General features: G+C 47.6%; 1 pseudogene across 1 annotated transcript; it reads left to right on the top strand.

The window, feature by feature from the left end:
- The first annotated feature begins 326 nt into the window (after window positions 1-326).
- Window positions 327-5,458, top strand: LOC308494512 (twinfilin-1-like; annotated as a pseudogene). The gene is made up of 3 exons: window positions 327-405; window positions 873-925; window positions 4,622-5,458. The product of its transcript is annotated as a twinfilin-1-like (transcript).
- Window positions 5,459-5,802: the final 344 nt, after the last annotated feature.

Raw genomic sequence — 5,802 nt, 5'->3', positions numbered from 1 at the left:
GCTATCGGGAGTGACAACTTACCGCTGCTCATTTGACCAAGTTGAGGAGGAGTCTAAATAGAACGAGTATCTGAGAAAGAGAGGATGATTTTCTTCCAATAACAGTGTTGTTATTGAGCTTGGATTTCAATAGAAGTGGTGAGGGCTCCGTGGAGACCGGGACATGCTCTCTGGGGGAAGAAAAGCCTGAATTCAGTTCCAGCCAGGATAGTAGCCATGCTGGAGCAGAATTCAAGAGAGACTCTGCGAGGCCTCCCCGCCAGGTGTCCAGCCTTCTCTGGAGGAAAAGGCACAGAGGCCTTGCTGGGGACGGGATAGGAGTGCCCATGACGCTGGTCCCAGGGCTGTGCAGAGAGAGGAAGGTGGTCACCCAGCTGACATCTGAGCTTCGTCGTCACCGGGCTGGTGAGTGGAGCTCAAGAGCCTGTTGATTGTACTTCCAAAGGCGTTGCAGCTCTGAATCCGAATCAAGAAGCAAAGCAAATGAGAAACACCAAATGGAGGGAAAGTGTGACCTTGGCTTAGGGAGAGAACATTCTCCAGGGAGAAATGCAAACAGACAGGATGAAGGGCTCAAGGCTGGTTGGTGGGTCCCACTGGTTCTCCATTTGTCCATCTATCTTCCCGTCTTTTGGTTTATCCACCCATTCTTCTGTCTACTCTCCATTCCATGCCTCCCTTTAAGCCTGTCTGAACCCTGGTTCTAGGTTGGACCCTGGGCAGGACTGTTTTGTGGAAAGCACAGGGAGGAATCTGATGCAGATCCTCATTCCAGAGCAGGGCACCCTCTCCCTGCACCCCTGTCCTGACCTGCCCCCTCCACCCCAGCAATGCCCAAATGCTCATAACTCCATCATGCCTCTTCCCGGAAGCCATTCCCCACCTCATTCCTGGAGAACTGGCAACAATAGGCCCTGTGCGGCAGGTGGGGAAATGTTGACTGAAGACATCAGGCCCAATCCCTCAGAACCTGTGAGTGTTCCTGTATGTGGCCCCAAAATGCAATTAATTTCAAGATCTTGAGATAGAGAGATGATCCTGGATTATCCAGATGGGCCATAAATGTGACCACAAGGGAGATTTGACACACATCGAAGACAAGGTGGTGTGACCACAAGCCAGGGAATGCCTGGAGCCACCAGAAGCTGGAAGGGGCAAGGAACAGATTTCTCCTCTGGAGCTTCTGGGGGGAACGTAACCCTGCTGACACCTTGATTTAGCTCAATGATACTGATTTTGGACTTCTGGTCTCCAGACTGTGAGAGAATAAATTTCTGTTGTTTTAAACCTCCCAGTTTATGATAATCTGTTATAGGAAACTAATACACCCTGGCAGGTTGGTTGTAAAGGTTCACGAACAGCCTGTATTTATATGCAGACTCTGGCATGTGGTATGTGCTCAGCGAATGGTGACTTAACTGAACATTAACAGAATGTAACAGGCCAAGGGGTTACATATGCAAAGTCCAATCGAGAATTGCAAACTCTCCAGCCTCCCCAGGTCTGGGTAGATGGAAATGCTCATTGTTCGTTGAGGAGACTTAAGAAACCTAAAGTTGACTTGATTCATAAGTAAAAGGCTTTCTTCTTTCTAAGGACACCTTGCCACCAAACCTTCAAATATCTGAGGGTTCAGAAAGGAACAGTTCTGAACTTCAGTCACATATAGTGTTTCTGGGGAGGCCCCTCCCAGGAGATAGTGAGGCTTCATTGGAAAGACAAACAGTAGACATGGAAGTGACGCAAACTTGGGTCACTAGAGTCGTGCTGCCATCACAGAGCCAGCTCCCCCCACCCCACCCCTGGTTTTTCACCACACAGGCTCCCAGAGGGAGGGGCTCCCTGAACCTACAGTCTGGTCGGTTTACCCCAACCGGTCAGGTGGCAGGCCCGGAGCCTCAGGGGAAGCAGGCTGTGAGGATTGTCTCCCATGCTGCCCTGCAGGCTTGGCCAGCCCTCCAAGCATAGCACCTTCCAAGCCCTGTTTCTAGAGCCCTGACCCCTGGACTACGAGGAGAGAACAAGGACTCTGTCTTCCCTGAGGCTTCAGGCCTGGCTAGTAGGCTTTGGTCAGAGGGAAGAATCCTGTCAGAACGTGCCCCACACAAGACAAGCCTCAATGGCCACTTGATGAAGGTAGCCTCTTACCTCAGCCCTGAAGCACTCACCATACGAAAGCCACCAGGAACCCTGTCATTACACATCCATTCTACAATGCTTCAAAATAGCTGCCCTCCTGCCTGGACACAGAGAAAAACATCAGAGAATTACTGTGTGTGTGTGTGAGAGAGAGAGAGAGAGAGAGAGAGAGAGAGAGAGAGAGAGAGAGAGAGACAGAGAGAGAGACAGAGACAGACAGAGACAGAGACAGAGAAAGAGAGACAGAGAAACAGAGAGACAGAGGCCATGCACAAGTTGCTGGGATTATTAGATGCTACCAAGTTCCTCGTTGTGGAGAAGCCAGATGAATCCTCTTCCTCCAGTCTCCTCAGCAGCTGCCCGCTCAGACCAAGCAGCAGTTTATTATGAATCTTATCCGATAGAAATATTTCTATTGAGTAGCAAATATATAAGCTTGGCTTGGTCCAAAAAGATGTACTATGAGATATGTCTGCTCTACCCTGTAATTGAAGACGTAATTAGCATGATGTCACCAGCTTGGTCCCGCTTAAAGGGCATTGGGAGCGGTCTGAAGCAGGGGTGCTGCTAAGGGCCCCCCATCAGGAAACATTTCCTAAACACTAGGGAGAAGGCAGCAAAAGAGCCGCACCCCCCACCATTGCCCATGGATCTCCTGCTATGCCACTGTGCCCTCTTTAGCTTATACCAAGCCTTGGACCATCCATCCTCTGGTCCCTCTACAATGGGACGCCACAAGTCCCAAGGTCAGCAGAACTGGTTATAGTGGACTACTCCCTTATATTTGCCTTCTACCCACACCTCAAGCCCGGCTTCCTGGACACAAGTGAGATTTGGGACTGCCTAGTAGGTGCCAGCCCCCACCTGACCCCATCCACAACTGAGTCAGGATAGGAGGGAAGCAGAAAGAAAATTCTCCCTCACCTCTGTGCCAGGCACTGACCTAGATGCTGCTGGTGACTCAGCTGAATCAGGTAGAGTAACCCCCACCCAACAGGGGAGCCATATGCATAAGCATTTAGGAACTATAAACTTTTTTTAAAAAAAATTATTATTTTTTTAAAATTGTATTGGGGAACAGTGTGTTTCTCCAGGGCCCATCAGCTCCAAGTCATTGTCCTTCAGTCTAGTTGTGGAGGGCGCAGCTCAGCTCCAACTCCAGTTGCCGTTTTCAATCTTAGTTGCAGGGGGTGCAGCCCACCATCCCATGTGGGAATTGAACCGGCAACCTTGTTGTTAAGAGCTCGCGCTCTAACCAACTGAGCCATCCGGCCGCCTCTGGAACTATGAACTTTTAACAAGTGGCTTCACCTCTCTGGACCCGTGTCCTCACCTGTAAATTGGAGCTACTAAGAGTAACAGAAGTTGAGTTTCTAATGAGATAAGACATGGGCAAGTGCCTCCAAGAACTTAAAGCAGCAGTGAGTGTTATAGGTGAGCCCTGCCCATTTCTCACCATGCCCACAAGTGCCCAAGAAGCAAGAGAAGGGGCCAGGAACGCTGCCACACATCCGGTCTTTGGAAATCCCTGTAGCACTTTGGCTTGGCTCTCAACTTGATGCTCTCTTGGACTGCCTGTCCATGTCCTTCCAGCTTGTGAAGCAGAACCCTCTGCTGAGAAATGTAGATAGGCAATAGGTGCCACATTGTCCACAAAGGTGGGCATGAGAGAGGTTACCATTGCCTCCCCTGAGAGAGTATGGGGAAGCAGAGCCATTGCCTACTCCAAATTGGCACCAGAAACCACCATGTCTGAGAAAAACCTCCCCTGCCTTGAAACTCCACACCTGCGGCGCACACTGGGCCCATTCTCTGTCAGCAAGTCCACTAGTTCTTCACCACCTCTCTTCTCAGCTTCCTGGTGACAAGCTGAAGTCCTCTTGCTATGTCCTGTCAGTTTAGTTGGCTATCAAGAAAGTATGGAACAGCCCACTAGACCAGCATACAAGGTAATAGCGCCCAGTGAGGCAGGAGGGGAATGGGCTCCCGGGAGGCCAGTGGGGAGCAGGGAGGGCTGTGGGCCTGGGAGGGCCAGAGTACTGGCAGGAAGCACAGGGAGTCAGTCTCACGGGGTGAGCCTGGCCTCTGCACTTCTCTGTGCTTTTGTGTCCTGGGCGCTCCCGGCCTGCATCCCTCCCGGCCTTCATCCCTCCCAGCCTGCATCCCTCCCCACCCCGGCCTGGCTTCCAACCACATTGCAGATGGATCTGGATCTGAAATTCCCAGGAGCGAAGGAAATTGGTTTCCGAGGAGGCCTGGGTGAAGGGGGCAGTGCCTTTTACCATTTCCTGACATTAGCCCAGCTTTTCCTTTTTAAATAAGAAGTGAAGATGTTAAAGATATCTTTTCCAGAGCAAGAAATGGAAAATACAGACTTCTGAAAACATCTATTGAAAATGAGGAACTTGTGATTGGATCGTGTAGTTAGTCTTCAGATTCCAGGGATAGGGATTATGATTCCTTTGTTTTCCCCCTGTTGGAGGACAAACAGCTGTGCTATATATTATTCAGGTTGTAGTCTCAGAATGCCCAGGGATATGAATGGATATTCATTGTGTGATCTCCAGATCATTCTCATGTTCATCAAAAAATGTTGGATGTAGCACAAGAATGACTCTGAAAAAGGAGTTTGGAAGTGGCCACATTAAAGATGAAGTATATGGAACAGTAAAGGAAGATGTATTATTACATGGATGTAAAATATATTTGCTGTCACAATCTTCTCCTGCCCCGTTGACTGCAGCTGAGGAAGAATTACAACAGATTAAAATTAATGAGGTACAAACTTATTTGGGTGTGTGGACACTAAGCATCAAACACTGCAAGGAGTAGCATTTCCTATTTCTCAAGAAGCTTTTCAGGCTTTGGAAAAGTTGAATAACAGACAGCTCAACTAAGTGCAATTGGACATAGATATAACAAATGAAATCGTAATTTTGACCAACACAACAATACAGAACCAAAAGATTTGCCAAAGAGGATTCCCAAGGATTCAGCACATTACCATTACTTTCTGTGTAAACATTCCCGTGAAGTGGACTATTTGGAGTCCATAGTTTTTATTTATTCAATGCCTGGCTGGATAAGAGACACGCAGCGTAAGAGAACGGATGCTGCATTCTAGCTCCAAGAGCCCTGTACTAGAAATCACAGAAAGACAACTACAAATTGATGTCATTAGAAGACTGAGACAGACAATGGAAATGAATTGACTATAGAATTCCTTTATGAAGAAGTACACCCTGAGCAGCATGTACATAAGCAAAGTTTTGCAAAACCAAAAGGTCCAGCAGGGAAAAGGAATTTGAAGACTAATTAGGGATACAGCTGAAACTAAAGCCACAAATGATTAATATCATTATATCAATTCTTATAATACTAGCTTTTACAAAGTCTAGCTTTTAGTACAGGAGAACTGAAATCATTCCATGTTGATGTGTAGTTGGGAAAAAATGTACTTTTTGAAAAATAGCACCTTTCACTTCTGTTTTTTTTTAAAATTAATGTTATAGAAGTCTCATGATTTCCAGTTTTGACTTAAAGCTAGAAAAGGGTTCAACATAGTGATGTTTGATTTTGTAACCATGTTTTCATGGTGTGATGATTCCACACTTTCACATAATTCTTAACGTTTTATACGGTTGGGCCAATTCCAGGAAGTCT

Source organism: Rhinolophus hipposideros (assembly GCF_964194185.1).
Source record: "Rhinolophus hipposideros genome assembly, chromosome: X".
NCBI classification, from domain to species: domain Eukaryota; kingdom Metazoa; phylum Chordata; class Mammalia; order Chiroptera; family Rhinolophidae; genus Rhinolophus; species Rhinolophus hipposideros.
The sequence above is the reverse complement of the archived record's forward strand: the minus strand, read 5'-3'. Positions and strand labels throughout refer to the sequence as shown.